This window comes from Sus scrofa, chromosome X, assembly GCF_054392235.1.
Source record: "Sus scrofa isolate SSC_HxYL_T2T_F1_AM1 chromosome X, Sscrofa_HxYL_maternal_Yorkshire_Landrace_v2.0, whole genome shotgun sequence".
NCBI classification, from domain to species: Eukaryota; Metazoa; Chordata; class Mammalia; order Artiodactyla; family Suidae; genus Sus; species Sus scrofa.
The window spans coordinates 133836448-133863663 of NC_139401.1; the positions used below are offsets into that span (position 1 = coordinate 133836448).

The 27216-nt window shown below is 35.5% G+C and overlaps 1 protein-coding gene and 2 non-coding genes across 9 annotated transcripts in view; all 3 read right to left on the reverse strand.

Annotated features, from left to right (window-relative positions):
- GABRA3 (gamma-aminobutyric acid type A receptor subunit alpha3) overlaps positions 1 to 27216 on the reverse strand; it is a 226616-nt gene that overhangs the window by 154397 nt on the left and 45003 nt on the right. The gene's annotated exons all lie outside the window — the stretch shown is intronic.
- MIR105-1 (microRNA mir-105-1) lies at positions 15843 to 15923 on the reverse strand. Its single transcript, NR_038479.1, has one exon. It is a non-coding gene; the product is annotated as a microRNA mir-105-1 (primary transcript).
- MIR105-2 (microRNA mir-105-2) lies at positions 17962 to 18041 on the reverse strand. Its single transcript, NR_038480.1, has one exon. It is a non-coding gene; the product is annotated as a microRNA mir-105-2 (primary transcript).

The window sequence follows — 27216 nt, forward strand, 5'->3', positions numbered from 1 at the left end:
TCACATGAAGACATTTATGATAAAACATTTTGGCCATAGTATATGTCAGAAAACTACTGAACAATAAATAGAAGAGGGCATTTGGTACACATTTCATAAGATATTGCATGTGATCAAAAGAATACCACTAGACTCACACAATGTTAATTAATAAATTTTATAGTTAAAACAGTTGCTATGTGTTTTTATCACAATTAATTTTTAATTAGGCAAATATGCCACTGGAACAGGCAGCCTTAGCAAGTTAGCAAATATGTACAAAACAGGACTCAACCCTTATATATATACAGAGCAATATGGCACATTAGCAGATATTAGCATTAAATGAACATAAATCCATATAAATGCTCAGATGACTATCAAACAAGTGAAGAGGACAGTAGAAGAACACACACTCAAAATTCTTCTGATAACCCTGATGAATTTTCAAGTGACCATAGTGCATAAACTGAAAACTATGACACTTGAATAAAGAGCCTTCAAACAAGATAAAGCATCTATGTAGCTGAAGACAACTATGGTATATGCTTAAACAACCAGGATGAATGTAAGAAGTATTTGGTATATTAGTCCTTAATCATGATGTGTGCATCATGATACAGGAATTAAGCAACATGGTTTAGAAGTAGATGGCCATGCTAGGGGAATAGATTGCCGTGGTGCAGGAACAGAGGCCATGGTCCAAGAGTAGGTAGACATGCTGAAAATTTTCTTAACCAGAGGAGAGGTGTAAGATAATTCCAGTATTAAAATGTACTATCCATAGTTCATGAACACACACTCATGACACATGCTCAAGCCACCATAATATGTGATTGAACAGCCAAAATAGCAAATGGTTACTCAACAAATTCACTCTGCTCAAGAGCTAAAGGAAGGTACAAGGAATGAACCAGAGGTAAATTGCTATTAGCTGATGACTTAACAAATTCATTTCTCCAACCTAGATCTCTCTTGCAACCCATATCTGCACTTAGATGTCTTAGAAGCATCTTAAACCATATTTGAGGTTCAGGTATACACACACACACACACAGACACACACAGAGAGACCTGGTCCTCCTACGGTCTTTCTCACCTCAGGTAATGGTAACTCCACCCTTCCATTTACTCAGAGTAAAGACTCTGATGCCATTCTTGACTACACTTTTATTCTTATACCTGATATTCAATCTATAAACAAATCTCACGGGCATTCCATTCAAAAGGAAACATATCCATAGTAAAACTATTGGTCATCAGTTCTTCTGATATGGCTCTGGCTTGTCCTCTCTTGCTGAGATCACCACTGTAAAAGCCTCTTAACTGGTCTCGCCACCTCTGCTCTTGCTCCCCTACCGTCTGTTCTGTAAACAGCTGACAAAGTAAAATTATAAAGTTAAATCATGTATCTCCTCTGTTCAAAATCCTCAAATTGCTTCCCATTTTGAATGCCTCACTTTGACCTACAAGGACCTACCTGATCTTATCCCCAAATAGCTGGCTGACCTCTACTACCCTCCATTCTTAATCATTTCAGTCATATGGCCTCCTTGCTGCTCAGTGGATATGTCAGACATACTCCACCTCTAGAGCCTTTGTACCTGCTACTGCCTCTACCTTTAATATAATTCCACCCAATATCCAGATAGTTTATTCATTCCCTCACTTCGGGTTTTTATTCAAATATCACCCTTTTCATTGAGGCTTTCTCTGACTACCTTATCTAAAAATTCAATCATTCTATACATCCCAGATACTTCCTATGCAGTTGCCTGCTCTATTTTTCCTTCTTTGCACTTCTAGCATATATTTTATGGTTTCTATTATCGTCTGTTTCCCCAGTAGAATATAAGCTCAATGGGAACAAGGAAATTTTCTTGTTTTATTTATAGATATATGCCCAATGCATACAAAAGTGCCTGATAAATAACTTGTCCTCAATAAATAGCTAATGAGTCTTACTTTTAAAAACTCACATCCCTAAATGAGGTAATATAGTATAAAGGATAGGGTGGAAGATGAGCCTTGGTATCCACTAGATTAAGAGTCTCCTTGACACTACCAAATATTAATCATGTTAGGCTTTAAAGACCTCCTTCTTCAATATAAAATGGGGATAATAATCCTAATCCTATAAGAACTCTAAAGATTAAATAATATACATGAAATGCCTGGCTAAAGACCTGTTACCAGGATGAGTCTGCTGTCAGATCCTGTCCAAATACAAATTCATTTTATCACAAATATTTGAGCATCTACTATGTATACGGCACTAAGACAATACATTCTTCTATTAGAATTCCTAAAAATTCCTTACCAAAGTGCTTAGAAACTACAATATACTAATACTCTGCCCACAAACTACTCTGCTTGGATGCTATGAGGCACTATTTGCCAGAACTGTATCAGAATAGAGGTATGCCAAGTGCTGCTACCCAGAGGCTACAAAGCCAAAACTGCCATTTCTTTGCTTCAGTTTGTCACCAGGTTTCATCAGAGGCCAACTAATTCTACCCAGCCAAAAAGCATTGTCACTATTAAAGGTTTCAGAGTCAGAAACATCCTAGTTCCAATCCTCTCTTACCCTGTTGTGACTGCCTGGTTAAATCCATCTCTTTGCCTGCAAATGAGTAGCTAAATATAGCTGGAGAAAAATCCATAATTATGCCTGACTAGTCTCTCTTTAAATTTTCCTCAACATATTTCAAATGTCCCATGATCCCTTTACATTTGCCAAGCCAATTAACTCTCCCACTCTCTGAAACAACTATTTTTAAACTTTCTTTTCTCTCCTTAATTCTCCAGTAACTCTTCTCCAAGAATCTCAACAAATGGCTTTGCTTCTTATTTTCTAAGAAAAAAAAAAAAACAATCAGAAGACTTAATCTTCCTAATATCAATTACACCTGAATCTCAGCCATATACTTTACCTTGTTACCAGAGGTGTCTAATCCTATCTAATGCTATCCCTTCTACAGGTGCCTGGATCCCATTCCTTGTCTCCTGCTCAAGGATTTTACTTCAGTGATTTTATCTTTCCCACACTTGTCACTTTTCCCATATGTGCTGGTTCATTCCCTGCAGCATAAAAAAAATGATGTACTACGAAGGCCAAAGGAAGCCCTCCCTTGACATGAAACCCTCCTCTAACTCTTCCCTAATTTCTCTGCTTCCCTTTATGGTAACTCATTTCAACAACTTTAATATCACTATCTCAGCTCCCTCACTTACCGCATTCGGATACTACTTAACACCAATCATGTATTTTTACCTCTCACTCCAACTAAATCACTCTTATTGTTCATCCCAAACTTAAGAAGCACCATCTATGTACCAGGCACTCTTTTAGGTGCTGGGAGTACAGGAGTGAACAAAACAGACCAAAAGGTAATCAATGAAGAGAGAAAAACAATAGATCAAGAGCTCTTCTCTCTCAAATACCTCACACCAAATCCATTCACAGCCAACCCATATCTATGCCTTGATTTATCTCTTCCACACTCTATAACCAAACTATTAGCTTATCCTGTTGACTTCAAAACAGATTCAGACTCTAACCACTTCTCAGTATATCTAATGACCACAAGATATATTTAGATATATATCTAAACCATCATCTCTCACTCCCATGACTACAATGAATGGCCCCCTAATTTGTCTCTCCCCTTCCTCTCCTGGCCCCTACAGACCCTTATCTGTACAGTAGCCAGAGTGAGCTTTCAAAAGTATAAGTCACATCATATCACCCCATTCTCGAACTTTTCAGTGGATTTTCATTGGATCCAAAGTGCTTGTCATGACCTATAAGGATTTACTTGATTTGACCACTGGCTACCTATGACTCTCACCTCCTTCTACTTTCACTCTCAACTATTCATATCATCTCAAACTGATTTTTCTGCTGTTCCTCGAAAACATCCAGCACGCTCCTGCCTTAGGGGCTTTGCACTTGCTCTTCTATCATAAATGCTCTTCTTCAGTTTGGCTCACTCCTGCACTTTCTTTGGGATTCTAGTTCCATGTCACTGTCTCAGAGAGACTTTCCCTAATCACTACTGTCTAAAACTGCATGTTATTTCCTGATCTCTCTCTATCCCATTACCTAATACTATTTTTCTTATAGGATATAGCACTACCTAAAATTACATTATATATTTATTTTGTTTTCCCCACTAGATATAAGCTTCATTACAAAAGAGACCTTATCTCTATTTCTGAGCCATAGAACAGTGTTTGACATATGATATCTATTCAGTAAAATATTTGTTGAAAAAGAGAGCGAATGCTTTCAGGAGTTCATGCCACACTACTGTAGGCATTCTTTCCTTCTCAGAGATATATTCTCAAAACTATCTTTCCCTTCTAAAACCTTTCCTTCATGCCTTTCAATCCTTCACTTCATGGAAAACAAATGTTCCTGTGTCCTCAACCTCTTAACAGAAAACTGTCTCCTCCCTGCATTAAATAAATTGGGTTTACGTCAAAGACACTACTTCATTAACTTTCCTCTAAGTGTGGCATGTGCATATTCCCACACATTATGTAAGTGATAGACAGGAACAGAATTATCTTATTTCTTTAATACCAGGTTGAAACTATTCTTTCCTGTGTGTACATACTTCTTGTCATTTGAGGTTCATGCCATCTATCTGTATCACCCCCTGCCTTCATTAGTCTTACATCAACTTCCTTACAGCCTCCCAATATGGATTCAAAAACAGTGCTCAGCTCACACTTCTTATGTCCTTCCACCATCTTCAGTATTTCATTGTTGGTGTTGATAAAGTATCTATCTATCCTACTTTAGCAATCTATGCCCATAGCCATACTCTCTGTTTCTTATGTATATCTGCTCCATAATTACATAAAAATCTTAAGGTACAGTTTAATTTCTAAATTTATTCTGTAATTCTTCTAGTTTTTAAGCTATCACTTCTATTTCACTTGCTCTCTGAAATTCGTGTTCCTGTCTATCAATCATTCCATTGTCTCCTATTCTCTTGGGCTTGCCTAGTGCTACTTTCTTTCATTCAAAGGCTGGATCCAATAGTAAAGCACATATTACTCTTTCACCAGAACCTTGCATATATGACTCTACTGGATTTGCCCAGAAATACTTCCTTGTATCAATCAACAACAACAAAAAAATCTGTGTTCTCTTTGACTGGTAAATGCTGCAGAAAAAAGTTCTACAGTCATGCAAAGAAACCTCACAACAAATGTTTCCAATGCCAGAACCATTCAATCCTTTGATTTGTCATACATCAGCCCTCTCCCCACCACTCTTCTCAACTGTTTTCTCTAAACTTTTGTGATTCATCTCAGGTTGCCTATTCAAGGAAATTTATAATGATTCTTAGTAAAAAGTCAAGATGATCAGGAAAGACAAAGTATCTATAGCAGATACTAAAAGTGCCTCATGCATATCCCCTTGGATCTCTTATCAGTTTCCTATATACTGACTCTGCTGTTCCTCCTCTCCCAAAAAAAGAATCATTTGTTTGTCTGAGGACTGGCTGCCTTCAGGTTGCTGAAACCCACTTCTGTCTGTTAAAATTGAGAATCAAAAGTGTCTGGGAATTTGAGTCCCCAAACCTGGGCAGTCCTTAACCAGGAGTGAAAGGTACAGAGGTACAAATACTGCAGGTCCCTGATGGGGACAATGCTGAAGTGTGACCCACACTGTCTCCATGAAACTTCACTTGACAGCATCCTCGCTTAGCTTCCTTCCCTTCCTTGTCCCACTCTCCACTCCTCTATTGGTTTTTCCTGAGAATATTTCCTAATAAACCACTTTCACATGAATCCTATTCTCAAAGTCTGCTTCTATAGAACCAAATTTAAAAGACATCAGCCCTGCTTCAGTCTATGAAAAAATGTTCACTTTTATATTTACCCTTACTTTCTCATTTGTTCATTTCATAAAACAAGGTTAACCTGTCCCCTTTAAGGATAATCCATTAATCTAAGCTCCTGATCTCATCAGCTCCCTTCCCCTCCATTGACTGTCCTACTCCTACTTGCCTATATCTTAAAATCTCTCCTCTGTAATGAATCCTTTCTCTTAGACTATAAACATAATGAAGTTTCTCCCATCTTAAAAAATATTCTATTGATATGCTCTGTTCTAGTTATGTTCTTTCCTTTCTTTGTCAATCAAGCTTCTTGAATGAATAATTTGTAATTGTTAACTCCATCTTACTTACCTTCTATTCATTCTTTTATCAACTACATTCTGCCTTCTTCCATGATTTTGCTGAAACTATATACTATGTCAGTGATCACCAATAATGTTGGTATTAAAAATACAACCCTCACTTTAGAGCACCTGTTGGATTGAACATCCTTTCTCATTTTCTATTTTCTTTTTCTCTTCTTTTTTGCTTTTATTTAATTTTTTGATAGCACTGACCACAACTTCCTTCTCTGAAATTCCTTGGACTCCATGTTACCATCCTAATTATACAACACCTCTGTCCATTTCTAATCCATTTCCTTTGGGGGCTTCTGTGTGGATATCTCTAATATTGGGGGTTCCCTGGCTCTGGAGAAATACAGTTCAAGACATATCTCTTCTCAATTTCCCATTAACAGAGGTAGATAGCAACAAAACAGTGAGAGGATGGGTGTTTGATTGTTAAAAGTAATGGAAAACAGACAAAATTCAATGTCTAAAAGGAAATTTAATTATATACATTACTGTTAAGAATAAATTAAGATAAACTACACAACACATGTTCCATCCCTTAAAATAGAATGTATAGATCCAAAACTGTTAGGAAAGGTAAGCGAATGTCCCATAAATGCCATAACTTAGAAACCTAAAGCCTGAATTAGCCAAAAATGTATGTGGAAATATGCATTTTGTACTGTACTGTTCTTTGAAGCATATACAGGTATAGATACTATTCTTCCCCATCCCTACTAATAGCAGTGACTCATTAGACTTTTTACTTTCAATAACACTACTTCAGAATACATAAAATAAGAACTTAGAAGTAAAAGATAAATGAAAAAAACTGAGTTGTTGAGGTAAATTAACATATCACTCAGTTCACAACATATTAAGTGGAAAAAATGAAGACATATTCAAACACCATAATTAATACAACTGGTAAACATTAATTGACATTTGTTCTCTAAATAACATATAACAGTACTTATTTACAAGTACCATTTCAAGGAAAATTTTTTAAAGTAAAACTATAAAACAAAACTTTATTTTTGGTGGGATGAACCTAGAGCTGGACACATAGATAAATTCAACACCTTTAATTAAACAAAAGAGAATGTAAAATATCTCAAGAAAATAAAATAAAAACAAGAACCCAAGGAAAAGTTAGAGAAAAAAATAGAATTACACAACCAAGTTGTGGTTTTGACTATATCAAAGAGCAAGGGAGACATAAAACAAGAAATACATTCTTCATTACCTGGATATAATATGGATAACTATGTAGAAAATACTATATAATCAAATAAATTATTATAATTTGTAAGAGAGTTTATCAAGATAGATAGATATAAAATTAACATCCATAAATCAATGAAATTTTAAAGACAAATAATTATATACTGAATTTTCTAAAATTATATCTATAATAGCATAAAATTAAGAAGTACTTAGGTCTAGGAATAAATCTAGTAGATGATGTACAAAACCTCCATAGGGTAAAAGTATAGAATTTTATCGAGAGATGATCTAAATAAATTCATAAATACTACTTTAAATAATATTTTCAAGATGTCAATATTGCTCAATTTATTTATTTATTTTTTTTGTCTTTTTGCCATTTCTTGGGCCGCTCCCGCGGCATATGGAGGTTCCCAGGCTAGGGGTCCAATCGGAGCTGTAGCCACCAGCCTACGCCAGAGCCACAGCAACGCGGGATCCGAGCCACGTCTGCAACCTACACCACAGCTCACGGCAACGCCAGATCGTTAACCCACTGAGCAAGGGCAGGGACCGAACCCGCAACCTCATGGTTCCTAGTCGGATTCGTTAACCACTGCGCCACGATGGGAACTCCTCAATTTATGTTTTGATTGATTGCTCAAGCATGATAAGCTAATTCTAAAATTTCTATGGAAATTCAAAGGGCCAAGAATAGCTTTTTGAAGTCTTGAAGACTAAGATTAAAGGACTTTGATCCACTGATAAGAAGACTGTTTTTAAAATTTTTAATTGTGGTAGAAGCGTATTGATGCTAGGAAAAGCAAAGAGAATTTAAAAGAGAATTCAGAAACAAATCCAGGCATATTTGGACACTTGATTTGCGACTGAAGTAGTATTGAAGAATTGTATGGTAAATATGGGATTTTCAATAAATGGTTCTAGGACAATTCATTATTTTTATACCTCATATGACAATTAATTAGAACTTTACCCATAGCATACAAAAGCTTATTACAGGTGGGTTGAAAATCTTAATATGAAAGCCTAAATTATAAAGATTATATAATAGGAGAGAACTTCACAAATTTGGAGAAAGTATTTTTTAAACATATATAAAGTGCTAAACTAACCATGACAGAAACAATTGTTAGAGTATATTAAAATTTGGAACTCTGTTCATCAAAAGATGCAAGATAAAGAATAAAGAACAAGCATAGAAAGGTATAGTCTTTTCACATACCACATTTATATCTGCTAAAGAAACACTGTCCAAAATATATGAAGAATTCCTACAACACAGTAAGAAAAAGAGAGAATATCCAATAGCAAAAAATGGACAAAAGACTTGAAGAGGTACTTCACAAAAGAGAACTCCACATTGTCATTACATTAAGAAAAGATGCTTACTTCATTACTAATCACAGAAATGAAAATTATACCTTCATTGACAAAAGTTTTAAGGTCTCATAACACCAAGTTTTTTTTTTTGGCAAGGATATGAAGCAACAGGAATTCTCCTACACTGCTGGTGGGAGTATAAAACATTGTAACCTCCTTGGAGAACAGTTTGGCATTAGATTGCAAATTTGATGATATACATACCCATGAGCTACCATTTCCACTGTTAGATATGTACATTAAAAAAAAACTTACGTACAAATGCACCAGAATAACCATAAATGTAAAGGAATGTTCATAGCAACATTTTTCCAAAAGCAGAACAACCTGGATGTCCATCTTAAAATAAAATGGATAAATCATGATATATTCATACAATGGAATACCATACAACAACAAAATAGTAAGTACAATTACATGCATCACCTTGGATACATATCATAAACTTAATGTTAAGCAAAGGAACAAGGAAACACAGTATGATTCCATTCATACAAAATTCAAAAATAGTCTAACTAAACTATATTTGGATATATATGATAGAGCTATAAAGTAAAAGAAGTGAGATCCATGATAGCAATTACTTATTGAGGAAAGAAAACGTTGAGATGGGAAATATTTTCATTATAGGCTTCAAGAGTACCCACAACTTTGTAGATCTTGACTTGGATAGTGGTTGTATAGATATTTACTTAATACTTATAATCATTAAACTTATAATTATTCTTAAGCAGTATGTTCCATTATATGATATTTCCATATATGTGTTATATCTAATATCTCATATTTTAAAAATTAAAATTCATAAAATAAGTCATATGCCAGGTGAACGATAAAAATTTCAGAATGTTGATTATATTGATATATTTATTTTAAAATTTAGTCTTAACATTGATTCAAGAAATGTAATTAAAGTGATGAGGCACCACTCCATCTATCAAATAAAATATATTTAAATGGTAAACAATTTTGTTGAAGATAGGACAAGACAGGAATTATATATATTATATATTATATATATATATATATATATATATATATATATATATATCTGCTAATGAGAACATAAATCTATGCAACCTTCCTCGAAAACAATCTAGAAGCATGAATAAAAAGCCTATTTTACCACATCTTCCTGATCCAACCATCTATCAGTGGATTTGGGTTGATTCCATGTCTTGGCTATTGTGAATAGAGCTGCAATGAACATGCAGGTGCATGTGTCTTTTTTAAGTAGAGTTTTGTCTGGATATATGCCCAAGAGCAGGATTGCTGGGTCACATGGTAGTTCTATGTATAGTTTTTTAAGGTATCTCCATAGTGTTCTCAATAGTGGTTGTACCAGCTTCCATCCCCACCAACACTGCAGGAGGGTTCCCTTTTCTCCACACCCCCTCCAGCATTTGTTATTTGTGGACTTATTAATGATAGCCATTCTGACGGGTGTGAGGTGGTATCTCATGGTGGTTTTGATTTGCATTTCTATAATAATCATTGATGTTGAGCATTGTTTCAAGTGCTTGTTGGCCATCTGTATATCTTCCTTGGAGAAATGTCTATTCAGGTCCTTTGTCCATCTTTCAATTGGGTTGTTGGCTTTTTTGCTGTTGATATGCACAATGGAATACTACTTGGCCATAAAAAGGAACAAAATAATGCCATTTGCAGCAACATGGATGGAACTAGACTCTCATCCTGAGTGAAGTAAGTCAGAAAGAGAAAGACAAATACCATATGATATCAATTATATCTGAAATCTAACATATGGCACAAAGGTACCTTTCCACAGAAAAGGAAATCATGGACTTAGAGAATAGACTTGTGGTTGCCAAGGGGGAAGGGGAGGGAGTGGGAGGGACTGGGAGCTTGGGATAAATAGATGCAGAATGTTGCTTTTGGGATCGATTAGCAATGGGATTCTGCTGTGTAGCACTGGGAACTCTGTCTAGTCAGTCATGATGGAACACATCATGTGAGAAAAAAGAATGTATACATGTATGTGTAACTGGGTCACCATGCTGTGCAGTAGAAAAAAAAATATATATATATATATAAAGAAATTTTTAAAAGCCTATTTTTAAAAAATATACTAACTCTGTAACTCTACTTCTAGGAATCTACTGGAAAAAAAATCAGAGATGCAAAAATATTTATATTCAAAATGAGTAGACAGCACAGAGAAGCAGAGAATCCATGATGTTATGAATAGTATGAAGTCATTCAACCATAGAATATGTCATAATAGTGCTGGATCACACAAATATAGAATGGTGATTATTCAGGTAAATGTTACATGTGGTTTAAAAATACTGAAATAGGGAGTGCCCATTGTGGCTCAGTGGAAAATGAATCCCACTAGTATCTATGAGGATGCAGGTTTGATCCCTGGCCTCACTCAGTGGGTTAAGGATCCGGTGTTGCCATGAGCTGTGGTGTAGGTTGCAGACACATGGCTTAGATCCCGCACTGCTGTGGCTGTGGCATAGGCCAGCAGCTGCAGCTCTGATTCGACCCCTAGCCTGAGAGCTTCCATATGCCACATGTGTGGCCGTAAAAATAAAATAAAATAAAAATACTGAAATAAATGAATTTGCTTCAGGAGCAGATTCAACAATGCAAGGGTACACTGGTATATGCTCAAGCACTCATGGTGCAAGAATAGCAACTACTTAAGTTTGCACAGTTGATCACAGTGAAGACTCAAACAACCCTCTAACACACGTTGAAAAGTATGAAATAGTAGACATTTGAATATGAGCAGAATAGTAATAGAAGAGCAGGCAAATGTGGTGCATGAGCCAATTATCTAACCCTTATATTACTTCATTATCAGTACTGGTGTAGATAATCATGGTTCAGGCATAGATACATAGAGTAAATAAGTACATCCCTATAACTTAAGACAGAAGGAAATGATGTTAACGATCTGCTTACTGAAAAATGTGTGGCATGAATTAAAAACACACAAAGCATGAAAAAGAAGTGATGTTGGTCTAGAAGTAGTGGGTAATAGTGTAAAAGGGAATATGCTGGCATAGATCAAAATGAATACACAACAATGGCTTTTGAGAATTTGACCATGATGCATGACAATCTCAGAATATGAATGGAAACTCATGAACAAGAAGCAGCAGCCATGGTACAGAAATAAATGTACATAGTATAGACACAATCACAAATTCCATGCTATGCAATAAAGACAAAGAGCATGGGTTTTAAAAAAATGGTTTTGGTCCAGGACTTAAAAGAATTAATATAAATGGAGATTCCATGGTACATACCCAAATGACCACAGTACATGATGAAGAGGTATTACTGGTGTCTGAGCATTTGACTGTGCTGCAAAATTAGAAAGCCCTGCAATATGAGCTAACATCCCTTATATAGGAGGAGATAGCAATGATTCAAGAGACTCTATGAGGCCCAAATACAAGCAGCAATGGCTAGATGAAGGGATAGAGCAGATGGCAATGCTGCACAAAGAGACCACGGACACCATATGATCACAAAGCACTCTCAAACAGCCTTGCAAAATGAACTCTTAGCCATGATATAGGTAGATGGTACAGAAAGAGACATCAGTGATGGAGGAGAAAGACCATCTCAGCGTAGGATCTGAAACAGATGCATAAGCTAATGCATTGTTCAAGATATAGAAGATAGAATTCTTGGGAGTTCCCACTGTGGCTCAGCAGTAATGAACCCAACTAGTATCCACAAGGATGTGGGTTCGATCCCTGGCATTGCTCAATGGGTTATGGATCTGGCCTTGCCATGAGCTGTGGTATAGGTTCAGACGTGGCTCAGGTCCAGCATTGCTGTGGCTATGACGAGGCTGGCAGCTGCAGTTCAGATTTGACCCCTAGCCTGGGAACTTACATAAGCCACAGGAATGGCCCTAAAAAGACAAAAAAAAAGGATATAGAAGATAGCATTCTTGGTACAGAATCTAATTACAATGTTCATAGTAAGAAAATTGTGATATCTTATGGAGTATGCACAGAAAAGTATGATGAATGACCAAAAACTTAAAGGAGCAGAGAAACATGGTTTAGAGCTTGTTCAACATGGATACAGTAATGAGATTTAAATTAAAAAAAACTACAATACAGGAACAATGACTTGGAGGCAAAAGTGGATAAAAATAGTATAAAAAGAGAAAAAACATAGTATATGTTGAGATAGCAATGGATCTGAACAACTATCACTGATATTTGAGCTTCTAATGTACAATAAAATAACTTCAAGTTGCTGAAAGCAAAAGATATGATACAGAAGCTGACAGCAACAATGGAAACCATAAAAAGGAAGTTCAAAATGAAATAAATTTGCTATGTAAACTAATTTCCATAACATGGGAAACAGCAATCTCATTACTACAGTGGACAAGATTATGTCATATGCAGAAAACCATGGTATGTGAGCATATCATGAAAAAAAATTGATGCATATATATGGATATTATAGGAGAAGTTAGAAATGGTAGGTAGAGATACATGGAATAATAGTTACTACCATGATACAATATTTATGAAATTAACTATTGCTTTTGGAATGGATTAACAATGAGAGCCTGCTATGTAGCACTGAGAACTAAGTCTAGATACTTACAACAGAGCACAACAATGGGAGAAAAAATTATGTATACATGTATGTGTAACTGGGTCCCCATGCTGTACAGTGGAGAAAAAAAGTGTGTTGGGGGAAATAACAATAAAAAATAATAAATAAATTAATTAGTTAATTAATTAAAAGTAAAATAAGATGACTTGGAATGGTCCAGGAGCAGTTGGCAATGACCATTTATGTGTTGTAAAAATACCGCCAGTGCTCAAGCATTTGACTATAATGTAAACCAAGATAATCTCAGAACATAGGTTGTCACTCATGCTAGAGAACAAAGGAAAAAAAATATTAGCATAATAATGACAGCAACAAAGAACTTTACATATAATAACTATTTTACGCTCACAATAATCATTATTTTAGAATTGAGAAACTAAAGCAGAAAGATAGGAAATGACTTGTACACAAGACAGTCTAACCTCACTATATGTAAGTGGTCCTATGCTACCTCTGATTGACATGGTAGGAGACCAAAAACATATCAAAGGAACTAATGGCTATATTGCTGATACAGATAGCAAGCACTGTTGTATAAGCAGATATGTGGCCCAGTATCAAAAATCTGTGATACATGAGCAGCCACCACGGTAGTCAGAATATCTGACCACAAGGCATACTCTAATGACCCTGCAACATAAACTAATATCCAGAATAATGGAAAGATAGGCAAACTGAATGCTGTCACAATTAACAATTCAAGATAAAAAAGATTTCATTCTCTATTCAGAAATAGACAATGACTTAATTTGCAAAGAATTGTAATGTATGAGGATAAATCTGTAGTACAACCCCAAATACAGTATATGAACATAAATTCTTTATGTCCAGAGTACTATGGAAAAATGGGCCAAAACCTATATGTAAAAGAAAACAGAATGGTACAAAGAAAACAATCGTGTACTAGGAACTGCACAGTCACAGTATATGATCAAAAAGCCACAATACACAAAGGAATTAGTTGGTCTAGGAGCATATGGTTATTATGGGAGACACTATGATATACACCTAAATGTCTATCCACAGATGAATGGATTAAGAAGATGTGATACATATACACAATGGAATACCACTCAGCCATAAAAAAATAATAATAATGCCATTTGCAGCAACATGGATACAACCCTAGAGATTCTCATACTAGGTAAAATAAGTCAGAAAGAGGAAGACAACTGCCATATGATATCACTTATATGTGGAATCTAAAATATGGCACAGATGAACTTATCTACAAAACAGAAACAGACTCACAGACATAGAGAACAGACTCCTGGTTGCCAAAGGAGAGGGGGAGGGAGTGCGATAGACTAGGAGTTGGGGTTAGTAGATGCAAACTATGACATTCAGAATGGATAAGCAATGAGATCCTACTGCATAGCACAGGGAATTATATCCAGTCTCTTGGTATAGACTATGATGGAAGATAATATGAGAAAAAGAATGCATATGTATGTTTGTGGTGTGTGTGTATATATATATGAGACTGGATCAATTTGCTGTACAGCAGAAAATGGAACATTGTAAATAATAAAAAATTTAAAAATAAAAAATTAAACAAATAAAATAAGTGATTATCAAAAATCTGTAGAGCACAGGAAAATGTACTCAATAATTTGTTATAACTTATGGGAAAAAGAATGGCTATACTTATATGTATAACTGAATCACTTTGCTATATACATGAAACTAATACAACATTGTAAGTCAACTATACTCCAACAAAATTTTAAAAACCTTATTAAAGACATGAAAACAATTATAGGTGTTTGAGTAGTTGAACATAATACATACACACCAGTATACATTGAAATGTGAGTGATCAATTATGATACAAGAACAGGGAGAAATGGTACAATTGACTATTATGCCCTTCTTGCTAGGGAAGTGTGATGGATGAAGAGTGAAGAAAAAACACAGCAATGAATGGCTGTGTTGAAGGAGTAGAGAAATTATTGCAAAAGGAGAAATCAAGGCATAACATTAGATGTTCATGTTTAAGGGACAACCACCACCAGTAATTTAGTATGTGATCAGGGTGCACAACCAGACAATCTCAGAATGCAAGCTGAAAATCACAATAAAGAACAAAGAGATACAGTAATTTAATATTATAAGCAAATACTTAGCATTTACCATGTGCCAGGTGCTAATCTAAGCATTTTATATTTAACTTTTTGAATCCTCACAACAACATCATGCAGTAGGTATTATTATCATCATTTTGAAATTGAGAAGACAGAGGGGTGAAATGACTTGCTCAAGGACCCAAAGCTATTAAATGACAGAAGTGGGATTAAATACAAGCATTCTAACTTCAGAATCAGCACTTTGCATATATACTGATGGTGCCATGCTTCCTCAAATGGACGTGGTACAAGATTAAAAACACAGAGTACAGGAACAAATGGCTTTGGTCCAGAAGTAGACGGCAATGTAGCAAAAGTAGACACCGTAGCACATGCTCAAACATCCGTGGTGCATGAGCAGCCACCACAGGAGTCTGAGCATTTGACTACGATGCACACTCAGAAGGTCCTGCAACATGAGCTGACATCCAGTGTATAGGAGTAGATACTAAAGACGAAGGAGGAAGCAAACACATTGGAGTAACACATAATTATGATGTAAAAAATGATATTCATGGTACAGAAATTTCCATTCTTATTATAAAGCAGACGATGTATATTTTTACATATATGATGAACAAATAGAAGATTGTAGTAAAATTTCAAACAGGAAAATAGAATGAATCACACACACATTCATACAATCATAGAGAATGAGCCAACATCCATTTAGAGCCAAGAGACAGGGTACAGTAGAAAATAACCATGAGTGTAAATTTCACTGGTGGATATGATACATGATCAAAATGTCTCAACACATGAATTATTATTCCAGAAGCAAATGGCAAAGGTGCATAGAGAGACACCATGGAGCATGCTTTGATAACAACAGTTGATAAAAACCATCAGTGGTGTTTGATCATTTGATCATGATGTATACAAGTAAACAAAAACACTATATCATAACAGTCAAGACACAGGAGCTATGAGACAGGATATGGTATACAAACTTATTTTTTGAGAAGAAGACTATGTTGTAATGGTCATGATATCTGGTACTCAGATATTATGCCCTACAAAAAAAACAATCATGGTATAGGAGCACATAGCTTTGTCCGTAAGTAGATATCAGGTATGCCAAATGAAACCTGACACCAAATATTTAGATGACCATGTAGCATTAACAGCCACAACTAGTATTTGAAAATGAAGATACAGAAGTGGGTAGACATGCCACTATACTTCCTGAAATGGATATGGTTGGTAATTTAAAAGATACAACAAATTCCTTTACTTTAGGAGCAGATGGAAATGATGAAACAGGTGAAATCATGGTACATGCTTTAACAACCAGATGTATGAACAGCCACCATAGGCTATTGAGCATTTGACTGTGATGTACACTCAGACAAACCAATGACATATGATTACAAGATATCATTCCAGAATATATAGGCATGGGCAGGAAAAGGCAAGAGTCATCAAGGAGTAGAGATCTATGGAATAGTTGTAAATTACTATAATGTTTTGCATAATGCATAAGATACCATTTCCCTGTAGAACAGTAAACAATGAAAGTTCCTGCTCAAGAACCATGGGGTATATATAAGCAGACAAGCATGCTGCATGTTCAGACAACCATGGTGCATGAACAAAATCCTATAATACAAAAGCATGTGGATGTGATACAGGAGGAAAAAACTTGTCATGGAATATGCTCAGATGGATTGGGCATATGAATAAAGGAAACAATGCACAAATACATTTTCTTTAGGTTAGCAGCATATTGTAATAATGCTAGAGGGGATAACATGGCACATGTAAGACAATCATGGTTCATAAACAACTACCATTTATGTTTGAGCATTTTACTGTGGTGTAACCCAGACATCCCAAGAAAATGAGTTGATGACCACAATAAAGGGACAGATGAACTGGTATATTACAGAAGATAGTGATGATGGAATTTTTTAAAAAAGCAATAGTACAGGAGCTAATAGGATGGTGCAGATGGCAATGATTCAAAGGGAAACTCCATGGCATATGCTCACATCATGGTGTTTAAACACTATCACAAATATATGAGCAGTTTATCATAATGCACACCTACAGAACCCCAGAATTTGAGCTGACATCATGATACAGAATCAAGGGATACAGTATTAGTATTAGTATTATCATCATCATCATCACCACATATATCTTACTATATGCTAGGATATTTATGTATAATAATTCATCTAGTTCTCAAAACCTTATGAGGTGTTATTTTTGTCATTTTGCAAGAAAATGAAACATGGAGACACAAATTAATATGTCCAAGATCTCATAGTTAGTAAGTAGGTAATTCAAGATTTAAATCCAGTCATTTTGGCTCCATTCTCTTAAATACTACAATAAATGACAATATGCTGTGATTCTTCTGACAGACATGATACATTAAAAACAGAGTAATGAATGGCTTTGTTCCAGAAGCAGATGGCAATGTTGCAAAAGTAGACACCATAGCACATGCTCAAACATCCGTGGTGCATAAGCAGCCACCAAGGAGTCTGAGCATTTGACCACGATGCACACACAAAAGATCCTGAAACATGAGCTGACACCCAAATTATAGTAGACAGTGATGACAAACTAAAATACATGGTATAAAATATTAATTCTCAGTATAAGACTAAACAATGATTGTGTATTATCACACCAGCATAGTATTTAAGAGGAAATTTATAGTAAAACTTCAGTCTAGGAACATAAATCCATTATGAATGTGTAGAATATCATGGAGGATAAGCCAATTCACATATGAAAGATGGGACTGATATGGTACACTCCAAAAGAACCACAGAGTGGAAAACTACTTAGATGATTTTTTTAAATTATCGGAATATATGGCTTTGGTCCAAGAGCAGATCACACCCACACTCTTATAGGACATGACACACACACACATACCTATAGGACATAAGCTGTCAATTATGATACAGGTGCAGACAGACATGGTGTCAAAATAAACTGTGATATGATTCATATTCAAATAAATATGGTGTGTAATAAAAAAAAAAAAACCCATGATGCAAGCAATGAATGACTTCAGTCCAGGATAAGATGACAGTGGTACAAAAGGAGACTCAAATGGACATAATGCCTAATTTAAAATAATCCTGGTGAGTAACTATCCAAAATTCATGTTTTATCCTCTTATACCCTCAAATTATACCATTATATGAGCTAACATCTGTGAAACGTTTAGCTGACGGTACAAGAACAGACAGCAAATATGGAAGAAACAACCATTGTGCAGGATAATATATGCTATAGAAGTTGTCATTCTCTACATAGACCAATCATGTTGCTTCTTTTTTATATACTCATGATGGATGGGTAATATTCATCTCATATATAAATAAATAAATATATATGTGTGTGTGTGTGTATATATATATATATATATATATATGAACACATACAACACACAAACAGTTGGATGAGGCAAATAAACACTGAGTGATTCATTCAGATGCACATCACTTTCCAATATCCACAATATATAATCAAAGTCTTGCAGTCAAGGATAAGATGAAAATGGTGAAAAATGAGGCCCCATGCCATATACTCAGATGGCTATTATACGTAAACAACCACTTCTTGCATTTGAACATTTGATCATGATTCTGACAATCCCAAAATATGAGGTGCAAATGATGATATGGGATATATCACAAGAAAATATCCAAAATACAGGGGCAGTTGGACATGATATAGGAGTAAATAGCAATAGTGAAATATGAGGCAGATCTGAATGATATATAAGTTAGTAACGATGCTGCCCAATACGATAGTTATGACATAGGAGGTAGAAAATCACAGATCAAGCTCACACATTAGAGGTATATGAACAGAAAGTCAAACTGTGGTGCTAAATCAGATTGACATAATGCCTAATTAAAAAGCCATAGTACAAAGAAATGTTGAAACAGTTGAATGTTAGTTGATAGTGACTGAAATTTCATTGTCCTAATCATCATATTTTCCAAAATATTGTTTTCTCACTTCAGTAGGTACATCATATCTTGCAACAAGATGGACTCTAAGCCTAGACTGTAGCAGAATTTTTTAGGTAAATAATAAATATTACTGAAAAGTTTTTTTAAAAAGGAAACATCTTCAAGTGCAGATACTATTATGAATTTAATTATGAAGCTCTAATGCCTGGTACCTGCTGACGTGATCTTATTTGGTAATATGGTCTTTGAAGGTGTAATAAAGTTAAGATGAAGTCATACTGGATTAGGGTGGATCCTAAATCCAATGACTCATGTCCTTATAAGAAGGGGAAATGTAGACACAGATGGAAAAGGAGAGAATGCTGTATGATGGAGGTAGAGATTGGCATGACACAACAAGCCAAGGATTACCTGCAACTACCAGAAACTGAAAGAGGCAAGGGTGAAACCTCTTCTAAAGGTTTTGGAGGGAGTACAGCCCTGATAACACCTTGATTTTAGACTTCTAGCCTCCAGAACTATGAGAAAATAAATTTCTCTGTGTTTTAAGCTGTCCAGTTTGTCACGCTTTGTTATGGCAGCCCTAGAAAACGAATACGAATGGCATAATAAAAAATGGCAAAAGAAGATGTCATGGTGCATGCTTAAATGACTGTACAGTATATAAATATCTCTCTCGGTAGTTTTGCCACTTGAACAAAATGCACATTCAGAAAGCCCTCAAATATTATCAGTAGCCATGATATATGAGTAGACAGCCAGAGTACAGTGTGCTGACAGTCGTCTATCAGAAGTAGACAATGGTCACTTACAAGTATCTATCTTATGACTGTAGTTAACAATGCATATGAGAAGACTACATTGACATATAAGTTTAAATAATGTAGCATGTCAAGAAAATAATGACTCATGAGCTAGCAATCATATCACTATAGCCTAATGCTCCTGTATAAGTATACAACGTCATGGTAAATGTTAAGGTTAACTATAAACAACACAGGTTGTATATAACACGGAAGTTGTAGGCCCTGGATCTACCCAAAGAATCATAATATCATGAGATGACCATGGTAAGACTTTAAATAATCATGATACATGGGCAGACATGTGAAGATAGTGATATCATGATCACAGTTCAGATCCATGTGCTTGAGCTCTTACTATATGGGAGCAGATACTAATGATTTAGGAGCAGAGGGCATGGTGCTTGCCTGGATGTCCATAGAAATTAATATGACAGTGGCAAAGGCATACTGCAGGGGAAGAAAACCACAGATTATAGCTCAAATATAGAATCTTTTGCCTATGATTTATGCCTAGATGATCATCGCATATGCTCAAGTTATAGTATGACCTCGGAAAAGGAACTTACGGTATGATTAAGTTCAGACTGCCATGATACATAAACCTGAGTAAGTGTTCTGATCACCATGTTGCTGAAGAAGGGGTCTATAGTGCAGGAGTAAGTTGCTACTATGAATGCTCAATTGACTATAATGTATTAGCAGCTGACCATGTTATGCTACTAAACATGCCATTTGTTTGTTTTAATGTCCACAATTCGGGAACATTAAAGTTACTACTAAAAGTAACGATGGTTTAAAAAAACGACAGAAGACAATGAAGAGATTCATAAGAAGACAGCCAAAGTATATGAAAAGACATGTCTACACAGTCGTGGTACATGACCAAATGGCCATAGTGCAGGAATAGATGGCCCTAAGTATAAAAGCATACGATTATCCTCTGTGCTCGGAATACCACAGTGCACAAGCAAACAAACATGGAAGGGTATCAGTAAAAAACATAGAAAAGAAACAAAGAACCATGGTATAGGATACAACCTCCAAGACACTTGTGAAGACAGTCATAATATACCAATATATAGTCATTCTACACGTTTCAGAAGACACAAGAAAAGTTTGATCACTGGTTTGGAGAGAACTAAAATGTGGTCCCATTATAGCACAATTCTCAAGAGCCCACTTCCCAGTCTAGCAAAGACCACCTAGATCAGAGCTGGGGCAAGAAATACATTATAAAGGGTCAATCCCAGTTCTGACTCTTATATCTTAAGAAAATAGACATGTATCATCACATCCATTCAGACGAGGAAAGCAAATGCTTCAGAAGACAGAGGTTTTATTCATTTATTCATGTTCTGAGCAATATATTTCACAACTGTGCCAAGTTTTGGCAACACAACATTCAGCAAAATAGACATGACACTCACCTTCAAGGAGTTGATAGTCTAGTGGGATAACTGGAAATTATAGTGAAGTATGGTAAAAATACAATAATACAATGATACAGAAAATAATGATGGAGGAAAAAATGAGAGGGAGTGCTATAGAGTGCTATTAAAATATACAAAAGACATTTAAAGTGAGATTTGGAGGAAGTAACATTTAAACAGAGATCTAAATGATCAACCCATGAAGCTCAGATTGAAAAGAAGAAAGGAGAAAGAATTTTCTATCGCATATATGAGGACCAGGATGGGCAAAAGAACATGCTATGCTGGAAAAATGAAAGTAGTCATACTTATGGAACAAAGAAAGAGAGGAAGAGAGTGGCTAGAACAAAAGCCAGAGTATAGTCTTACAAGCCACTACAAAGGGCCTACGTTTGATATTTAGAGCAAAGATGTTGTGACACAAGCATATTTGCATATGAGAGAGAAAATTCTGGTTGCTGGATACAGATTGTGCTCTAAAAGGGTAAAATAGAGTAAAGACAGAAAGCAAAATTAGTGTTGGCAAATGGAGAAAGAAGTTGGAATCAAATGTCAAGCAGCTATTCTGGAAAAGCTGAAAGGAAGATGGTAAAACTATAGGAATAGTTTTGAAGGTCTGAGAATCCCTACGCCTATAATCCAAGTGGCGGCTTACTTATATGATAACTATATCATTGAATATCCCAAAACTGTCTTCTGCAGTAGGAATCAAAATTTTTACACGGCAGAGCTAAAATGAATACCATACATTGGGAACTTCAACATTGCAAGTGAGAATCTGGGGCAGAAAAGTTGGGTAAGGGAACATCTCTCCCCTTGAGCAGAGAGGAGATATATACACAAACATGCATGTTTATACATGAATATACACATCACCTTGAAGTACATGAAATATTTACTCACATTAATTTTCTTTATTAATATTACTATTAGTTGTCTAGTAAAGAATATAGACATTAAAATGAAATAAAAGTGACTCTAAGTGTAGTAGCAAGATTTTTGGTCCCAGTGCTCTTCGCCTGCTAGTATGATACCTATAAGTATGATAATGTTACATGGTTAAAGAGGCTTTATAGAAGTAATTAGCTAATAATCAACTGACCTTTAAACAGAGATCATCCTGGATTATCTAGATGAGTCCAGCAATCACATGGGCCCTCAAAAGCAGAAGAGGAGGAAGTAGCTATTCAAACCATCAGAGGAATTGAAACCTTTGTTGCTGCCTTTGTAAATGAAGAGATCCATGAGCCAGGGAATACAGGTAGCCTCTAAAAGCTGAGTGAGACCTCTGGCCATCAAGGAAATGAAACTGGTTGATAATCTGAATGAACTCAGAAGCAGATTAATCTCTAGAACCTTCAAAAAATAAATGCAGCCCTGACAACATTTTTATTTCAGCCTCATGAGACTCCTTTAAGCTGAGGACCCAGTTCAGTTAACTAAACTACTGACCTACAGAACTGTGAGATAAAAAATATGTATGTTGCTTTAAATAGCTGGATTTTTTTAGTAGTTTGTTACATCAGTAATAGAAACTAATATACTTAGTTTCTTCATCTGTAAGATGAGAATAATAATATATATAAATATATTTTCTTTTGGATTATGTGATATTTAATGAGAAATATATATATTTGTAGACAGAAAATTCGTAAGTGAATACAGCATGTGACAGGCATCCAGCAAATCATTGCAAATTAATTCTATCTGTGTATTTATGATATATTTTACAATTAATAATCATATTTTATCTTATTACAATCCTTAGAGGTAAGCAGGGTAAGAATTTTTGAACCTATATAATGAATAAGAATCTAAAACACAATGAGGTTTTTACTCGGTCATAAACCAGTATCTAATAAGTGTCAGAGAGGGACTGAATCCAAAACTTCTGGCTCTTGGTTGTATTATTTCCATAACTTATTTAAAAAGTTAGTACTTTCTAAGGGAGTTACTACGATGATGAGAATTCAGTTGTGCTATTTGGTTAGGGGGAAATACTTTTTGGCTAAGGTGTTATTTGATGCCTCCATTATAGCACAGGGCTGGCCTATTCTCCAGGAATGAATACTGAGTATTGACAAGAAATACAATTTCACAATGGGTCTGTCTTGGGAACCACTCTAAGAGAGCAGTAGAGACTATAGGATAGAAAGATTTGGATAAGGCCATGTAGAAATCAGCACTAAGGGATTTAGAAATCTGATACAGCTATCCGAAGAGCAAAAACCATGTAGTTCTTAAACCCAGAGCATTCTGGTTTCAGCCAAATCCATTAATCCTCTCTGCTTCCTGCTTCTTCAGCTCACTTGCAAACTTTTCCCAAAAGCTCTACAATTCAGCTTTATTTCAAAGTTCAAGAATCTGAGATATAAATCCAGTGTAATACGTGAAGCTAGAAAGCAACTGCAGGTAACAAAGTCTAGCCAAGGTACTTCCATATGTCCAAATGAAGAAACACAATATTATAGAATCCCTCTAAGGAATATTGTTCATACCTATATAAATAGTGAAAACAAAGGCAGAATCTGCTATTCCAAAAGCTGATGAAAGAAGTCTTTTTTCTCTCCTGCAGAATGTGTTAATGCCTTAAGGCCATGCTGATCTTTACCCAGCCATTGCACACTGTCATGTCAAGAGGAGGAATGATGGTGGGAAAGTCATAGCAATTACCACAGAGAAAAACGAGATAATATCTGTATGATGGTATCTCTTTTTGCTACACATATAGATTTATGCAATTGATTTAATATTATCTCTGAGTTTGGGACAATTGACCTCTTCTACTGGGCCTCAATTTCCTCATTTTGTAATATGAATGGGTTGAGCTAGGTGATGACTAACTTCCAGATATAATATCCAATTCAGTTCAATATCAACTGAGAACAAACTAGGAGAACAAACTGAGTAGGAACATAAGTGGCAGTGGGTCCATATTTACCTTTCTTTCCCTAAAACTTGTTTAGGATTATAAACCCTCAACCCCACCAATTCTGGGATAATAGCAAGGAATACAAGAATGTGGACAGTTCGAATATCATGACAAAAATATTGAGATAATTAATTCCATTAAAATTATTATGTATATAGCATGGGACAGATATGAAGATATGAAGAATGGGGATACAGTTTGTACTTTTAAAAGACAAAACGTCCTCAAGAGGATAAACAAAAAATAATTAGCATTTACTTTAAAGCAGAATTAAAAACTGAAGCAACATTACAGCCACTGTGCTGTTAGCCAATTGGAGAATGAGAAATCAATCATGATTTTGAAAGAAAAAAGTGTAAAATTGGAGAAAAAGGTTACATTTTAGTGAAAACTTGAAAAATCTTTTAAGAAGAAATGGGATAGATGGTTATAGGAGTGACTACTTAGAGCTGTTAAAAGAAATAATTTGTCTAAACAAGGAATCTTGTTTTGAAAAATCTGAATTCAGTAAAACATACTGACATGAAGTCTACAGAAAATTTCATACTTGACAATGAAACATTAAAAGAACTCTCAATAAAATGAGAAGTTGATTTGCAATGTTTTGAGTTCTGTTGTACAAAAAAGTGACACAATCACACACATTCCTTTGTGCTGTACAATAGGATCCCATTGCTCATCCATTCCAGATATGAGTCTGCATCCCCCAAACCCCAAAATGCCCATCCCTTCCACTAACCACCCCCCACCGGGAACCCCAAGTCTGCTCTTCTTCGCCATGTTCTGTCTCTGTTTTTTGTTTGTTATTTTTAGATAGTAACATCCATTCCATATTTTAGACTCCACAAATAAGTGATATCATACGGTATTTGTCTTTTCATTTCTGGCTTACTTCATTTAGCATGAGAGTCTCTAGCTCCATCCATGTTGCTGCAATGGCATTAGTTTGTCTTTTTTATGGCTGAGTAATATTCCACTGTATATATCTACCATATCTTCTTAATCCATTCAATCTGTTGATGGACTTTTAGGTTGTTTCCATATCTCGGCTATTGTGAATAGTGCTGCTATGAGCATAGGGGTGCATGTATGTTTTTCAAAGAAAGTTTTGTCCAGATACATGCCCAGCAGTGGAATTGCTGGATCATATGGTAGCTCTATATTTAGTTTCCTAAGGTAGCTCCATACTGTTTTCCATATGGTTGTACCAATTTACATCCCCACCAACAGTGGAGGAGGGTACTTTTTTCTCCACACCCTCTCCAGCATTAATTTGTTGTCTTATTAATGATGACCATTCTGACTGGTGTGAGGTGGTACCTCATTGTAGTTTTGATTTGCATTTCTCTAATAATTATTGATGTTGAACATTTTTTCATATGCCTGTTGGCCATCCATATGTTTTCTTTGGAGAAATGTCTATTTAGGTCTTCTGCCTGTTTTTTAATTTGGTTATTTGCTATTTTATTTATTTGTTTATTTATTATTTATTTACTGTCTTTTGTCTTTTTATGGCCGCACCTGCAGCATATGGAGGTTCCTAGGCTAGGTATCAAATTGGAGCTGTTGCTACCAGCCTACACCACAGCCACAGCAATGCAGGATCCAAGCCATGTCTGTGAACTACACCACAGCTCACGGCAATGCCAGACCCTTAACCCACTGAGCAAGGCCAGGGATTGAACCCACAACCTCATGGTTCCGAGTTGGATTGTTTCCACTGTGCCACAGTGGGAACTCCTGCTTTTTTATTGTTGAGTTGCATGAGTTGTTTGTATATTTTGGAGATTAGGCTCTTGTTTGTTGCATCGTTGGCAAAGATTTTCTTTGATTCTGTGGGTTGTCTTTTTGGTTTTTTTATGGTTTCCCTTGCTATGCAAAAGCTTTTGAGTTTGATTAGGTCACATTGGTTTATTTTTGTTTTTATTGTCATTATTCTAGGAGGTGGACCAAATAAGATGTTGCTGAGATTTGTGTCAAGGAGCATTCTGCCTGTTTTTCCCTCTAGGAGTTTTATAGTGTCTGGCTTTTTATTTAGTAGGGAAACACAAGAGACACTGAATAGCCAAGGAAATTGTGAAAAAGAAAAATGAAAATGGAGGAATCAAGCTTCCTGACTTTAGACAATACTACAAAGCTATAGTCATCAAAACAATACGCTACTGGCACAAAAACAGAAACATAGACCAATGGAACAGGATAGAAAGCCCATATATAAACCCAAGTATTTATGGGCAACTAATCTATGACAAAGCAGAACAGAACATACAGTGGACGAAAGATAGCCTTTTCAATAAATGGTATTAGGAAAACGAGAAAGCTAAATGTAAAAGAACGAAAGTAGAATACTATCTAACACAACATACAAAAATAAACTCAAAATGGATTAATGACCTAAATATAAGTCCAGACACTACAAAATATATTTTTAAATTTATATAAAGAAAACTATAAAAATTTACTAAGAACTTTTCTGACTGTGAGGAACAACTTTATACAACAGACTAATTCTCCCAGCAAGAAAATCTAGAAAACTGGGGTAAAATGTGTGTGTGTGTGTGTGTGTGTGTGTGTGTGTG